The sequence below is a fragment of the Danio aesculapii genome, chromosome 10, assembly GCF_903798145.1.
Source record: "Danio aesculapii chromosome 10, fDanAes4.1, whole genome shotgun sequence".
Classification (NCBI taxonomy): Eukaryota; Metazoa; Chordata; class Actinopteri; order Cypriniformes; family Danionidae; genus Danio; species Danio aesculapii.
Window position 1 is genome coordinate 3,499,769 of NC_079444.1, and position 17,215 is coordinate 3,516,983.

The 17,215-nt window shown below is 38.8% G+C and overlaps 1 pseudogene; it reads right to left on the reverse strand.

The window, feature by feature from the left end:
• Positions 1-7,090: 7,090 nt before the first annotated feature.
• LOC130236681 (bone morphogenetic protein 10-like) lies at positions 7,091-12,796 on the reverse strand (annotated as a pseudogene).
• Positions 12,797-17,215: the final 4,419 nt, after the last annotated feature.

The window sequence follows — 17,215 nt, forward strand, 5'->3', positions numbered from 1 at the left end:
ATTTCAGTGTTTACATGTTGAGAGCATCAATAGCCGCATTTCCACTATCGGGCCAGTGCGAGCCAGGGCTTTAATCAGGCCAGGCCGGGCCAATAGCCCGGGAGGTTGAGAAATGAGGCCGAAATCATGTCGCGTTTCCACTGTCGGGCTAGTTGCTCGCAGCGCGTCACGCAAACACCGCCCCCAGAACGTCCCCCGAATCAAACGTCACACAACCCGTCAAACAACCCGCCCACTTCAGCGGGAACAAAAAACTTAAATTATAACCACAAACACAACCTGGCATCACTACGAGAGCTGGAAGATGGAGAACACCGAAGCGATTGCTTTTTTACTGTTTGTGGTCTGTTGGTGTAAGGCCAGACAGCGATCCCTGGATAAGGACATTCGAGTTCGGCGGCATTTACTTCGAACACAGATTTTGGCTTCAAGCCGAGTGAGTTGATCAAGCGCGATAGCAAAACAAATGTAAGGGAAGAAAGCATCTTGTCTCCTCTTTACCTGACAGGAAAACTCCGCCTTTGTACGTAACCCCGCCCCGAAGCCCCAGTTGGCCCTCCTTGGCCCAAGGTATTCGGCGGGCCGAAAAAGGCCGGACGCTGGCCCCAAGGAAGCCCCGCTTTGGCCCGATTACGACCCGGAAGTGATAGTGGAAACGCGACTGGCCTTGGCTCGCCCTGGCTCACTCGCTTTAGGCGCGATAGTGGAAACGCGGCTAATTACAGTGGATCTTTCAGTCCACAATCAACACGAACTGGACAATTAACACGAACTGGAACCGCGTCTTTTTTTTTTGAGGAGATGAGCAGCAAATTCGGATTTCACCATCTCCAGATGCGAAGAAGAAAAGCTCTCGGGTAAAAATGTTCCTTACAAACATATTTTTTGGGCGTGTTCGCAAGCCACTGTTATCCACACATGTCCACACGAGATGCTTCTAAATTTCTTTTCAAACCGGAAGAACGAATTTGCTTGAAATAGCGCCAAAACAACCAATTTTCACTTTTTTTTTGTCCAATATATGTGTCCTAATAGTGTTTTTTAGCAGCGTGGGACACATATATGACTGTCAACATTTAAAAAAACGTGCTTTGTGACCCTTTAAGGCTTTTTTTCTGCATCCCTCTGAAAATGACCCTTTGTAAGCTCTCTTTCTATTCCACGTGAACAGGGTTAAAGATTTATATCATCAGAATGACCTTGTTGATTCTTGATCAATAATATTAACTGCAAGCATTTTCTTAATGTCATGTTTAAATATGCAAATAGACATGATCTAATTAAATATGCAGTGATCATACATATTCAGAACAGAGATCTGATAAAGGCCAAGCAGAACTATTTTAGCACTGTCGCCTCACAACCAGAAGGTTGCTGGTTCGAGTCCCGGCTGCATTAGTTGGCATTTCTGTGTGGAGACTGCATGTTCTCCTCATGTTGGTGTGGGTTTCCTCCAGGTGCTCCGGTTTCCCCCACAGTCCAAACACATGCGCTATAGAGGAATTGATTAACTAAATTGACCGTAGTGTATGAGTGTGTGTGAGGGAATGAGTGTGTATGGGTGTTTCACAGAACTGGGTTGTGGCTGGAAGGGCATCCGCTGCATAAAACTTATGCTGGAATAGTTGGCAGTTCATTCCGCTGTGGCAACACCTGATAAAATCAGGGACTAAGCTGAGGGAATATGAATGAATGAACATCCATGACCTTCTAAACTCTTTAATGCCTGAACACTTGTGACTTCTGCCGTTACATGTACATGAAATTTAATGCCATTTCAATCGTAACCTGTAAGGTTTAATATGGAGTTGCCCACCCCCTGCAGCTATAACATCTTCAGCTCTTCTGCATTGTAAAAAAAAAGTTGCCTCAACTTAAAATTGCAAGGAAACTTGCTGCAGAGCTTTTTTTTAGTTGACCTGGTTAAAAGTCAAGCGGTGCAGCAATTTGCCTTTCAATTTTAAGTTGCGTCAATGTTTTTTTACAGTGTGGTAAAGCTTTCCACAAGGTTTAGGAGAGTGTTTATGGGGATTTTTATTCTTCTAGAAGCACATGTGTGAGTTCAGGAATTGATGTTGAATGAGAAGGCCTGGCTCTCAGTCTATAATCTTATTCACCCTTAAGTTGCTCATTCGGGTTGTGGTCAGGACTCTGTGCAGGCCAGTCCAGTTCCTCATCAAAAATTCCTCATCCGTGTCTTTATGGAGTTAGAGAAGCATGATTGGTGACTCCAAACTGAAAAGTGTGATCAGTCGCTCCAGGAAGAGAAGCATGATAGGTTGCTCCAGCCTGATCTCACGAGAAAACGTAAGTATTTTACATTTTGACAATTTAGTGGCTAATTAAATCCAGATTTGCCGCTCATCTCCTTAAAAAAAAAAGACGCGGTTCCAGTTTGTGTTAATTGTCCAGTTCATGTTGATTGTGGACTGAAAGATCCACTGTAATTGACGCTCTCAAAATGTAAACACTGAAATGCAGAGGTTTTTTTTTTTCTCCCATACAGCGTGAGGAATCAAACATTCCATTAAAACTACACTCTTCCAGCAGTTCCTTGCATCCAATATCTTGTTTATCAAGGGTGGGGGGCATGCATTAAATGTTCCTGAATGAAAGTGAAAGTGTCAAACTGCAGTTAAAGTCGACAAATCAAGAATAAATCACCCGAAATAACATAGAACTCCAGAGGAAAAGTGGACAGCACGGTGACGCAATGACGTTAATTATAGTATGTGTTATAACCAACCTGATCTCACGAGAAAACGTAAGTATTTTACGTTTTGACAGTTTAGTGGCTAATTCGTACGAATTCGTACGAGTTCAGTCGTACGAAATGGTACGATTTTAAAAAGGAGGCGTGGCACCTAACCCCGCCCTTAAACCCAACCGTCATTGGAGGATGAGCAAATCGTACTAAATTGTACGAATTAGATCGTACGAATTCGTACGAATTAGCCACAAAAAAAAAAGTTACGAATTGCCGTGAGATTGTGTTGGTTGCTCCAGACAGAGGAGCGTGACTGAACACCAGTATTGAACTGGACATTTCTGGCTTGAAACCACCACCTTTATAGGTGTGTGTTGTAATTAAAGATCACAGATGAAAATAGATAAATAAATATTCATTCATTCATTTATTTTCCTTCAGCTTAGTCTCGCTTTCAGAAGTCACCACAGCGGAATGAACCGCCAATTATTCCAGCATATGTTTTACACAATGGATGCCCTTCCCGCTGCAACCTAGTACTGGAAAATATCCATACACACTCATTCACTACGGCTAATTTAGTTCATCAATTCCCCTATAGCGCATGTGTTTGGACTGTGAGGGAAACTGGAGCACCCAGAGGAAACCCACGCCAACACAGGGAAAACATGCAAACTCCATACAGAAATGCCAACTGACCCAGCAGGGACTCGAACCAGAGACCTTCTTGCTGTGAGGCCACAGTGCTGACCACTGAGCCACCGTGTCACTAATAAATACATAATAAAAATAAATAATATAACCACATAAATATACATTAAGGATGTTTTTTCAGAGCAAAATCACCAGATGAATCGACTGTTGTGTCTTGCTTTATAAGAGTAGAAAACAAATGAACGGCACTCTCAAATCACATCATTTCAGCAAGTTTAGTTTGAAACTCTTCATAATAAGTGACTAAAGAAGAAACACTCAAAACACAGTGTGCTCTATATTACAGTAGGGTATGCAATAGAAAAAAACAGACAACAGTTATATACAACTTAAAATTACAACAAGTAAAATGACATCAGGCCTAAATAAAACAGATGCTGAGTTCAGCAGGCAGCATGTGTTAAACAGCTAAGATATTGATTGATGAGCTGCAAGACGATTCACATGTGATTAGATGCATTCATTAGCTGGGTTTCCATCACTCTTTATTAAAGGCGCAGTGTGTCATTTCATCCACTAGAGGGCGAGTATCCGCAACAAACAAAGGCGTATTTGGATCTGGAGTGTGGAATTGTGGGATTTGTGGTCTTCGTGCAGAAATCATGTTGATGATGAGTAAAGGAAACACCAAATTTCAAATGTAAGTTCCTCAATTAGTGAAACGGTTTTTACATGCACTTCAGATGGTAGTTTTGGACACGTGTGAAAAAGTTACGAACATACAGGAGTGAACATTACACCCACGTGACTCCATTATGCTTGTCTTGTTTACTGTCGGTTGCTAGGTTACCAATACTACAGCCAGCCCCTCTAATGCTGGGCTCATACCAAATGCAGAATTAAGTATTCAGCCGAGTAAATCTGTCTGCACCACAGAAACATTTCAATACCAGCCATTCTTTTAATTATCAGCCACTGCACTGCCAATGAAATGGTACATTATAATCTAAATAATACATATTTAACATTATTAAAATTATTACAATTAAAACTGATGAGGTTTGAGTCATTTTCATTTTCAAAGATCTGAGGAGAACTGCCGCTCTCTCTGTAGTATGGCAATAAACGTCACTTGTAATGATATTCAAACTCACATTGGGAGCTGTTACCGATGAATAAAGCACATATCTGTATCTGAGGTGTGCCATATTAGAATATGGTGTTGTTTTGCTGCAACATCACGGAGAAGCAGCTTCTAAAATAGAAATTTCGTGTATCGCCGTCGCTTTTATCGCGTATATCGTGGTGCCATCTTGTGTGTATTTAGGATATGGTGTAAAGTTTATGAAATTGTGCTAATAGAGGTGAATTATTGCAAGATGCACAACGCATTTGCCGTGAACGTCTGGAATTGCATCTACTGCGCAAGTTCAAATGATTGAAATCAAGCAAAAATATTGCATGAAGGGAAAAACATCCTGTGAGTAAACTAGAGCGAGTGACGAAGAGCTCCACATTTGGCGTGAACTCAGCATAACAATGATGGAAACCTAATTCACATTTAGGATTTGTTCTGTTTCTTTTAAAAGACTTTGACAAGACTGACTCGACTTTATTTAGATGGAAACCCGGCTATTGGGGCGTTTCTTTGTCTCCTAGAGACTTCTTCAAAATTGTTTTCATTTTTTTGTAAATTTGATGAAATTATGCAAATTGAGGTTAGAAAAAACATCCCGTGAGTAAACTAGAGCAAGTGACCGGGCTTGGTGTGAACTATGAGGGAAAACCAATTCACATTGAGGAGTTGTTCTTTATGTAAAGAGATTGACTTGACTTTATTTAGATGGAAACCCGGCTATTGAGGCGTTTCTTTGTCTCCTGAAGAGACTTCTTCAGTTTTTTGTGGTTTATTAAATTGTTGAATTCTTGTAAAATGCACAACGCATTCACCGTGAACATGTGGGATTCACTTCAATTGAATCTACTGCACAAGTTCAAACTTTAAAAAGATTCGCTTCACTTATTCAGATGGAAACCCGGCTATTGAGGCGTTTCTTTGTCTCCTGAAGAGACTTCTTCTGGGTTTTTTGTTGTTGTAAAGTTTATGAAATTGTGCGATAGAGGTGAATTATTGCAAAATGCACAACGCATTTGCCGTGAATGTCTGGAATTTGCCTCAATCGCAAGCACAAGTTCAAATAATCGAACTCAAGCAAAAATATTGCATGAAGGGAAAAACATCTTGTGAGTAAACTAGAGCAAGTGACCGGGCTTGGTGTGAACTATGAGGGAAAACGAATTCACATTTAGGAGTTGTTCATTATGTAAAAGGATTCATTTCACTTTAAAAAAGATTGACTTGACTTTATTTAGATGGAAACTCGGCTATTGAGGCGTTTCTTTGTCTCCTGAAGAGACGTCTTCAGTTTTTTGTGGTTTATTAAATTGTTGAATTCTTGTAAAATGCACAACGCATTCGCCATGAACATGTGGGATTCGCTTCAATTGAATCTACTGCACAAGTTCAAACTTTGAAAAGATTCGCTTCACTTATTCAGATGGAAACCCAGCTATTGAGGCGTTTCTTTGTCTCCTGAAGAGACTTCTTCTGGGTTTTTTTTTTTGTAAAGTTTATGAAATTGTGCTAATAGAGGTGAATTATTGCAAGATGCACAACGCATTTGCCGTGAACGTCTGGAATTGCATCTACTGCGCAAGTTCAAATGATTGAAATCAAGCAAAAATATTGCATGAAGGGAAAAACATCCTGTGAGTAAACTAGAGCAAGTGACGCAGAGCTCCACATTTGGCGTGAACTCAGCATAACAATGATGGAAACCTAATTCACATTTAGGATTTGTTCTGTGTCTTTTAAACCACTTTGACAAAACTGACTCGACTTTATTTAGATGGAAACCCGGCTATTGGGGCGTTTCTTTGTCTCCTAAACAGACTTCTTCAAAATTGTTTTCATTTTTTTGTAAATTTGATGAAATTATGCAAATTGAGGTTAGAAAAAACATCCCGTGAGTAAACTAGAGCAAGTGACCGGGCTTGGTGTGAACTATGAGGGAAAACCAATTCACATTGAGGAGTTGTTCTTTATGTAAAAGGATTCATTTCACTTTAAAAAAGATTGACTTGACTTTATTTAGATGGAAACCCGGCTATTGAGGCGTTTCTTTGTCTCCTGAAGAGACTTCTTCAGTTTTTTGTGGTTTATTAAATTGTTGAATTCTTGTAAAATGCACAACACATTCGCTGTGAACATGTGGGATTCGCTTCAATTGAATCTACTGCACAAGTTCAAACTTTGAAAAGATTCGCTTCACTTATTCAGATGGAAACCCAGCTATTGAGGCGTTTCTTTGTCTCCTGAAGAGACTTCTTCTGGGTTTTTTTTGTAAAGTTTATGAAATTGTGCTAATAGAGGTGAATTATTGCAAGATGCACAACGCATTTGCAGTGAACGTCTGGAATTGCATCTACTGCGCAAGTTCAAATGATTGAAATCAAGCAAAAATATTGCATGAAGGGAAAAACATCCTGTGAGTAAACTAGAGCGAGTGACAAAGAGCTCCACATTTGGTGTGAACTCAGCATAACAATGATGGAAACCTAATTCACATTTAGGATTTGTTCTGTTTCTTTGCAAACTGAATTGAAAAACATTCACTTGACTTTATTTAGGTGGAAAACCTGCTATTCAGGCACTTCTTTGCTCGTCTCTAGGAGAGATTTCTTCATTTGTTTTATCAGTTTTTCTATCTGCATCCACATTCCTTGACCACCATGCCTCCGTATTTATTATCTAAAACCACGACGCCGTTCTCGTTCTCGTACAGCAGCGAGATGGGCTTCAGCTCAGTGGGAACGCAGCAGGTTTGAGCGGCCCGTTGGGGACTCTTCAGATTGAGCAGCGCCTGGACGATAGCGTGTTTAGTCGGCGTCACTTTTTGAGTCAGAGGATAATTGCAGACGCCGCGACAAGTGAACGCTTGATATCCAGACGGAGCCAAGATGAACGAATCCCAGCCAATATCCTTAAAATCCACGTACATCTCCGCGATTCTGCAGTCCTCCACTTTAGCGCTGCGCCGAACTCTCGCACTGTCTTCATAAATAATATTTGATTGTATCTGCGTCTCTTTCTGATCCTTATTTCCATCCGTCCACAGTCTCTCATCACTGATCGGATCTTCAGTCTGATCATTGGAGAATACGATCATTACAGGTTCATATTTTCCATCAGGATCCCTATCAATGTCCAGGTCGACATAACTCCAGTCATTCATACTCCTTAACGCCTTTCGATTTTCGATATACACCTCCAGGTTTGGGGTCTCGACGCTGATTTTTCTCCAGTTTCGGATGGCCTTGGTCATGTCAAACACTTCCCAGCCGATGTCCTTGCGATGGATGTGTTTGGAGGCCAGCAGCTCTCTGTAGCGTGTGTCTGATCGCTGTGTGTCGAATATGTGGACCGTCCAGGCATCCGCGGTGTGGGATTTTCTGTGGAGAAACATGTGAATCCGCAGTTCAGCGCTGACCACGATCTCCTGCTGTGGGATGGAGATGTTGAAATGGAGACGTTGCGTCCACACACCGCTGCTCAACACACTGTGAGACGAGTGAGACGAGTGCTCTATGATCAGATGCACAAGAGAAAAAAAAGCATTGTTTGATGGAGAGCAAACTGAGCAAATGTGGGGGGGGGGGGGGGGACTATCCCTTTAAATGTAAGTATAAGTAGCTCATATTCATAAAAATATTAAAAATAGCTCACTTTAAAAACACGGTTAACCCAAAAATTTAAATTCTGCTATCATTTACTCACACTTCACTTGTTCACAACATATTTGAGTGTCTTTCTTTTCTACTATGGAAGTCAATTTGTGCCAGCAACAAACCAACATTCTTCAAAATATCTTCTTTTGTGTTCAACAGGAGAAAGAAACTCATAAAAGCTTTTGGAACCACTTGAAGGACACTAAATAGTGAGTAAATTTTCATTTTTTGATTAAATTTACATTTATTTGGGTGAACTATCCCTTTAAATGTAAGTATAGTAGCTCATATTCATAAAAATATTAAAAATAGCTCACTTTAAAAACACGGTTAACCCAAAAATTAAATTATTAAAAATAGCTCACTTTAAAAACACGGTTTACCCAAAAATTAAATTCTGCTATCATTTACTCACACTTCATTTGTTCACAACATATTTGAGTGTCTTTCTTTTCTACTATGGAAGTCAATTTGTGCCAGCAACAAACCAACATTCTTCAAAATACCTTCTTTTGTGTTCAACAGAAAAAAGAAACTCAAAACAAAACAAAAAGGTTTGAAATCACATGAAGGACAGTAAATAGTGCACACATTTAAATTTTGGGGGTAAATATAATTTTTTTGGGGGTAAACTATTGCTTTAAATATAATTATAGTAGTTCATATTCATACAAATATATTATAAATAGCTCATTTTAAAGATACAGAGTACTCCCATCATTAACACACTTCATTGTTCAAAACCTGCTTGAGTTTTTATTTTATTGAAAAATGCCGGTCGCTTGACCTCTATAGCTTTTTCCCTACTATGGAAGTCAATTTGTGCCAGCAACAAACCAACATTCTTCTAGTGAGTAAATTTTCATTTTTTTTTTGCGTAAACTTGCTTTTATTTGGGTGAACTATCCCTTTAACTGTAATTATAGTTGTTCACATTCATAAAGAAATATATTCATATAACTTCAAAGATACAGTTCACTCAAAAACGAACAGTCTGCCATCATTTACACCCTTCACTTGTTCCAAACCTATTTGAGTTTCTTACCTTTATTGAAAAATGCTGGTAGCTTGACCTCCATAACTTATCCCCAACTATGGAAGTCAATTTGTGCCAGCAACCAACAAACATTCTTCAAAATATCTTCTTTTGTGTTCAACAGGAGAAAGAAACTCATAAAAGCTTTTGGAACCACTTGAAGGACACTAAATAGAGAGTAAATTTTCACTTTTTGGTTAAATTTACATTTATTTGGGTGAACTATCCCTTTAAATGTAAGTATAAGTAGCTCATATTCATAAAAATATTAAAAATAGCTCACTTTAAAAACACGGTTAACCCCAAAATTTTAATTCTGCTATGATTTACTTACACTTCACTTGTTCACAACATTTTTGAGTGTCTTTCTTTTCTACTATGGAAGTCAATTTGTGCCAGCAACAAACCAACATTCTTCAAAATACCTTCTTTTGTGTTCAACAGAAAAAAGACACTCATAAAGGTTTGAAATCACACGAGGGACAGTAAATAGTGCACACATTTAAATTTTGGGGGTAAATATAATTTTTTGGGGGGTAAACTATTGCTTTAAATATAATTATAGTAGTTCATATTCATAAAGAAATATATTCATATAACTTTAAAGATACAGTTCACTCAAAAACGAACAGTCTGCCATCATTTACACCCTTCACTTGTTCCAAACCTATTTGAGTTTCTTACCTTTATTGAAAAATGCTGGTAGCTTGACCTCCATAGCTTATCCCCAACTATGGAAGTCAATTTGTGCCAGCAACCAACAAACAGTTTTCAAAATATCTTCTTTTGTGTTCAACAGGAGAAAGAAACTCAAAGGTTTGGAGTAAATATTAAGGTAAATAAAATGGTTTGGAGCCACCTGATTGACGGTGAGTATATAGAGTAAATAGTGAGTAAATTTTAATTTGGGGGGTAAATTATTGCTTTAAATGTAATAATAGTGTTTCATATTAATAAAAACATTGAAAGTAGCTCACTTTAAAGATACAGTTCACTCAAAAATGAACAATCTGTAATCATTTATCCTTCACTCAACCTGTTTGAGTTTCTTTTTAAATAGAAAATGGCAGTAGCTTGACTTCCATAGTATTTTTTCTTACTATGGAAGTCAATTTGTGCCAGCAACCAGCAAACATTCTTCAAAATATCTTCTTTTGTGTTCAACAGGAGAAAGAAACTCATAAAAGCTTTTGGAACCACTTGAAGGACACTAAATAGTGAGTAAATGTTCATTTTTTGGTTAAATTTACATTTATTTGGGTGAACTATCCCTTTAAATGTAATTATAGTTGTTCACATTCATAAAGAAATATATTCATGTAACTTCAAAGATACAAATTCCCCTAAAAAGGAATATTCAGTCATCATTTACTCACCCTTCATTTGTTCAAAACCTATTTGAGTTTCTTACCTTTATTGAAAAATGCTGGTGGCTTGACCTCCATAGCTTATCCCCAACTATGGAAGTCAATTTGTGCCAGCCACCAACAAACATTCTTCAAAATATCTTCTTTTGTGTTCAACAGGAGAAAGAAACTCACAAAGATCTGAAACCACTTGAGGGACAGTAAATAGTGAGTACATTTTCATTTTTTTAGAGTGAACTATCGCTTTAAATGTAATTAAAGTAGTAAACAAGAAAATAAGGTAACTTTAATAACAGTCATCCAAAACTACAATTCTGCCACGGTTTACTCACCCTTCACTTGTTTACAACATATTTGAGTTTCTTTCTTTCACTGAAAAATGCTGGTACAATTTCCTACCACGGATGTCAATTTGTGCCAGCAACCAACAAACATTCTTCAAAATATCTTCTTTTGTGTTGAACGGGTGAAAGAAACATAAAGGTTTGGAACCATATGAGAGACAGTAAACAGTGTGCACATTTATTTTTACTATTACTTTAAATGTGAGTATAGCAGTTTATATTCATAAAAACATGAAACATAGCTCACTTTAAAGATGCAGTTCACTCCAAAAATGAAAAATCTACCATCAATTACTCCCCCTTCACTTGTTCAAAACTGTAAAGGTTGCTATTTTTATGAATATGTTTTTATGAATATGAACTTCTATACTTTATACTATTTTAAAGATAGTTCATGCAAAAAAAAAGACATTTCCTCACTATTTACTGTCCCACGGGTGGTCTGAAATCTTTAGCAATTTCAATCTTCTGTTGAAAAAACAAAACAATTACTATGGAATTGAAGCTACCAGCATATTTCAATAAAAGACAAATGTTGGTATGCCGGTAGCTTGACCTCCATAGTCATTTTGTCCTACTATGGAAGTCAGTTTGTGCCAGCAACCAACAAACATTCTTCAAAATACCTTCTTTTGTGTTCAACAGAAGAGAGAAACTTATGAAACCTCTTGATGGACAGTAATTGTGAGTAAAATTTCATTTTTGGGGTGAACTACCGCTTTAAATGTAGGTATAGTACGTCATATTAATAAAATCATTAAAAATAGCTCACTTTAAAAACACTGTGCACACAAAAATGAGCCATCTGCCATCATTTACTAACCCATCACTTGTTCAAAACCCATTTGAGTTTCTTTCCTTGTCTGATAAATGCCGGTAGCTTTTTTCTATAGTTATTTTGTCCTACTATGGAAGTCAATTTGTGCCAGCAACCAACAAACATTCTTCGAAATATCTTCTTTTGTGTTCAACAGAAGAGAGAAACTTATAAATATCTGAAACCTCTTGATGGACAGTAATAGTGAGTAAAATGTCATTTTTGGGGTGAACTACCGCTTTAAATGTAATTATAGTAGTTCATATTAATAAAAGCATTAAAAATAGCTCACTTTAAAAACACTGTGCACCCAAAAATGAGCCATCTGCCATCGTTTACTAACCCATCACTTGTTCAAAACCCATTTGAGTTTCTTTCCTTGTCTGATAAATGCCCGTAGCTTTTTTCTATAGTTATTTTGTCCTACTATGGAAGTCAATTTGTGCCAGCAACCAACAAACATTTTTCAAAATATCTTCTTTTGTGTTCAACAGATGAAAGAAACTCATGATGGTTTAATACCACATAATGACAATGTCACATTAATATAAGTCAATCAACCTAACCCAGATTGATTAAAGCTAACGGCAGCAGATTACCTTGGTTTCTGAAGCTGCGGATGATGTTAGCTGCCGGCGCGGCGCTACGATCGCTGGAGAACTTCTTATAGAGCTCCATCATGTACTCTGGAGCTTCATTACGGGCCCTTGAGCGTGGCCCCGGGTCTGTCAAATTCAGCATGTGCAGGAACTGACCCAGAACCTGCTGCATGTCCACATCATCCCGGCGTTCCCCAGAGCTCGGTACTGGGCCCGCTTGAGCCTCCGCCGGCAGCAGCAGCAGAAGCAGGAGCAACAGAAAATCAGCCATGACTGCAGAAACCTGACAGCGTGGTGTGGAGGAAAAACAGCCTCGTCCTTGTGGATCTTGTGATGTGGTTCAGAGGGCAGGACGACATTGTCGACCCGCTTGTGCTGACAAGTTTGGAGATGTTGCCACTTGGTCACTTCGCTGAGGGCCACCGGGTTCCTCACACGTCCTGTATCTTCTTTCCATGCATGCCTTTCTGGGACGGTAGCGCATGAACGTATGCACTCGCCCACTTAATACATGCACATTTACACTGAGCAGACGCTCTTGTCCAGAAATGCACGCAGAAAGAGCTTCACGTTTAGGAAAAAGGGTTCCATTTGGGATCTACAATAGCAGAATAGGGTTTTTGGTGTCCTATATGATGAGGTTCCATTAAGAACTATGCTTTGAGGAAAAAAAAGGATATGTAGTAGCTTAAATATATAGATTATAATAATATTTTGTTGTTTATTTTATTGTTATACAGTTGATAATGCATGCACGTTTACACTGAGCAGACGCTCTTGTCCAGAACTGCACACAGAAAGAGCTTCACATTTAGGAAAAATGGTTCAAAACTGCACTTAAATTTGGGATCTACAATAGCAGACGAGTTTTTGGTGCCTATTATGATGAGGTTCAATTAAGAGCCATGCTTTGAAAAGGATATATACAACCTTAAAGAGATTTATTTAAATAAATAGTAGTATTAACAGCATTTACACTGAGCAGACGCTCTTGTCCAGAAAAGCTTTACATTTAGCGTAAATGGTTCAAAAACTGCAGGTAAATTTTTTGGTGTTTGGCTAATTTAAAGAGTTTTGGTGGCCTTTTTCAAGATGTTCCATGAAGATCCATGCTTTATAAAGAATATACAGTAGTCAACATTTGAAGTGGATCAAAATCTTCCCTCAAAGCGGTTCTACAACTACTCCACAGTGCACATTCTTGTCTTTGGGCAATTTTGAAAAACTCATTTGGTCCACTTCAAATCTTGACTACTATATAGTAGCTTAAAAATATTTGAGTAATGTTTGAATAAATGTCAGAATTAAGTAATAAGAGAATTTACTTTATTATTATACAGTTTGCATGCACATTTACACTAAGCAGACGCTCTTGTCCAGAAAAGCTTTACATTTAGCAATAATGGTTAAATTTTGCAAAAATTTGATATTTAGTAGCTTTGATATGTAGTAAAATGATATGTAGTAGCTGAAATATATAGATTATAATAATATTTTGTTGTTTATTTTATTATTATACAGTTGATAATGCATGCACATTTACACTGAGCAGACGCTCTTGTCCAGAACTGCACACAGAAAGAGCTTCACATTTAGGAAAAATGGTTCAAAACTGCACTTAAATTTGGGATCTACAATAGCAGAACAGATTTTGGTGCCTCATACAAGAAGGCTACCTTAAGATGCTTTGAAAAGGATATATATGATCTTTAATATATATATTTACTGTATTTTAATAATATTTATTAAAAAATAAAAATACTAGTTATAAGAGTATTTATTTTATTATTATACAGTTGATAATGCATGCACATTTACACTAAGCAGACGCTCTTGTCCAGAAAATGTTCAAAATGGAATAATGCATGAATTAAATCGTTAATAAATTAATAAATGAATTAAAAAGGTTGCATGTTATTAATATCACAATATTTAATTGATCTGACTAACATGAACTAAAAATGAACAGTAGCGTTTTAACTTTAGGAAATAATAATCAACATCGTAGCAAATGCATTACGCATTATTCATGTAATGCACTAGCATTAACTGATAATTAGAGCTTATTATTAAGCACGTTGAATTTATTTATATCATATTAAAAACAAGATTATCAAATATATTTCCCAATTTCTGTTTAACTGAAAGGAGATTTTTTTCTCAACACATTCATTCAATCATTCATTCATTTTCCTTCGGCTTAGTCAGGCATCGCCACAGTGGAATGAACCACCAACTATTACAGCCTATGTATTGCGCAGGGGATGCCCTTCCAGCCACAACCCAGTACACTCATACACACTTACACACACACTACGACCAATTTAATTCATCAACACAGGGAGAACATGCAAACTCCACACAGAAACGCCAGCTGACCTAACCGGGACTCGAACCAACGACCTTCTTGCTGTGAGACGACAGAGCTACCCACTGTGCCACCCTGCCGCCTTAACAAATAATTAAATTATATATTTCTAAATTCATAATTTTGTATATATCATATGTTTTTTTTCATTATATAAAATACTTAAATCTAATAATAACTCTATAAGCATGCACAGGAATAAAACATTGACAAATATAAAGGAATCGTTCATTGAAGAGACCTGCGGTGATATAAAGGCACCACCAGGTGTCAGTGTGAGCTGAAATATCACACAGCGTTACTGTAAGATTGCTCTTGAAACAATCCTCCCAGGTTGATGAGATCATTTACACTCCAGCATCAGCTTGTAAAGAGCACAATAAGGGCTACCCTGCTGAAAAATCCAGCTTAAACCAGCCTAGGCTGGTTTTAGAGGGGTTTTGGCCATTTCCAGGCTGGTTTCCAGCCATTTCCAGCCTGGTCTTAGCTGGCCAGGCTGGAAAATGACCAGCTAAATCCAGCTAAAACCAGCTTGACCAGCCTGGTTTAAGCTGGACAAAGCTGGTTTTGGCTGGGCTTCCAGCCTGGCAAGGTGGTCAAGCTGGTTTTAGCTGGTCATTTTCTAGCCTGACCAGCTAAGACCAGGCTGGAAATGGCTGGAAACCAGCCTGAAAGTGGCCAAAACCCCTCTGAAACCAGGCTGGTCAACCAGCTAAAACCAGCCAACCAGCCTAGGCTGGTTTAAGCAGTTTTTTTTCAGTAGGGTAATTAAGCTGTGGATTGTGGTGTGATTGAGAAATCACGCATCGGTGGAGTTTCTGCTGATCTAGATGTCAATGTGTGATGAACTGCACTGCAGACGGCTGATAATAACAGCATCTCTCGGTGTTTATGCCCTGATAACATCTCTGAGACACTATAGCTGTGTTTACATCCAAAGATGAGGATTAGATTTATGTGCGAAACTGCAATATCACATAAAACCTTTGTGGATAACGCTAAAGAGAAGATCACTTCCTGCTAAACATGCACAGATATTGCTGAGAGAAGTGGAGTTTGATGCACTGTTGGAGTTTGTTCTCTAATAAACGAGCTGCGCCTCAGAAGACGAAGACAAAACGCAATGAAATTTAGCAAGAAGGGCGCTGCTTCGAGCCTCGGCTGAGTCAGCTGGTGTTTCTGTGTGGAGTTTGTGTGTATGTTCTCCCCGTGTTGGTGTGGGTTTCCTCCGGGTGCTCTGGTTTCCCCCACAAGTCCAAAGACATGCGCTATAGGGGAATTGGGTAAGCTGAATTGGCTATAGTGTATGTGTGTAGATGACTGTGTATGGGTGTTTATCAGTGATGGGTGGCTGCTGGAAGGGCATTCGCTGCGTAAAACATGTGCTGGTGAGTTGGCGGTTCATTCCACTGTGGCGACCCCAGGTTAATAAAGGGATTAAGCTGAAAAGAAAATGAATGACTGAATCTTTTCAGTGTAGAGAGATTAATTCCCTGCTGAAAAATCCAGCTTAAACCAGCCTAGGCTGGTTGGCTGGTTTTAGCTGGTCGACCAGCCTGGTTTTAGAGGGGTTTTGGCCATTTCCAGCCTGGTCTTAGCTGGTCAGGCTGGAAAATGACCAGCTAAAACCAGCTAAAACCAGCTTGACCAGCCAAAACCAACTATGTCCAGCTTAAACCAGGCTGGTCAAGCTGGTTTTAGCTGGATTTTGCTGGTCATTTTCCAGCTTGACCAGCTAAGACCAGGTTGGAAATGGCTGGAAACCAGCCTGGAAATGGAGAAAACCCCTCTAAAACCAGCCTGGTCAACCAGTTTAAACCAGCCAACCAGCCTAGGCTGGTTTAAGCTGGATTTTTCAGCAGGGTTAGCATAGAAACTCTAATTCTGGTTAAAAAAGTAAAGTTTTAAAGAGATAAACGGCAGCAGAACAAACAGGAAAAATAGGAGTTAAGAATCCAAAATGTATAAACCAAGTTGTATGGAAACACAGCGAGAGGCGCATGGAGAGACCGGTTTCATGCAGCGAGAATGATGGGACGCTTCTTAAATTAACACCCCTATGGGAAACAGAGCTGTGGTTATTGCTGTGGGGAAGGTGGAGTGTGTGAACGCAGGATTGACAGTAATACACCGCTGACATTAGCAAAGGCCTTTATTCAGACTCCAGCTGCGCTCCACAGAGATTCAGCACAGATATAGACAGAAAACAGAGCAACGTTTATTACTCACATCCACATCGCTACCCATAGGGCTGAACATTACAGTGCTCAACATAACTGTGTCTATTTCTCTGTGAATATAGGTTATATGTTTTGGTGCATTTGAGCCAAACAGATTTATTAAATGGATATATTTATTAGGGATGCTCTGATCAGGATTTTTGCAGCCGATACCGATCATGGTGATCAGCCAATACCGAGCATCGATTCTGATGCTTTAAGCTTTATAATGCATGAAGCACATTTTCATCTATGACCAGGTCAGACCCCTTTTGCCTTCAGAACTGCCTTAATCCTTGGTGGCAGAGATTCAACA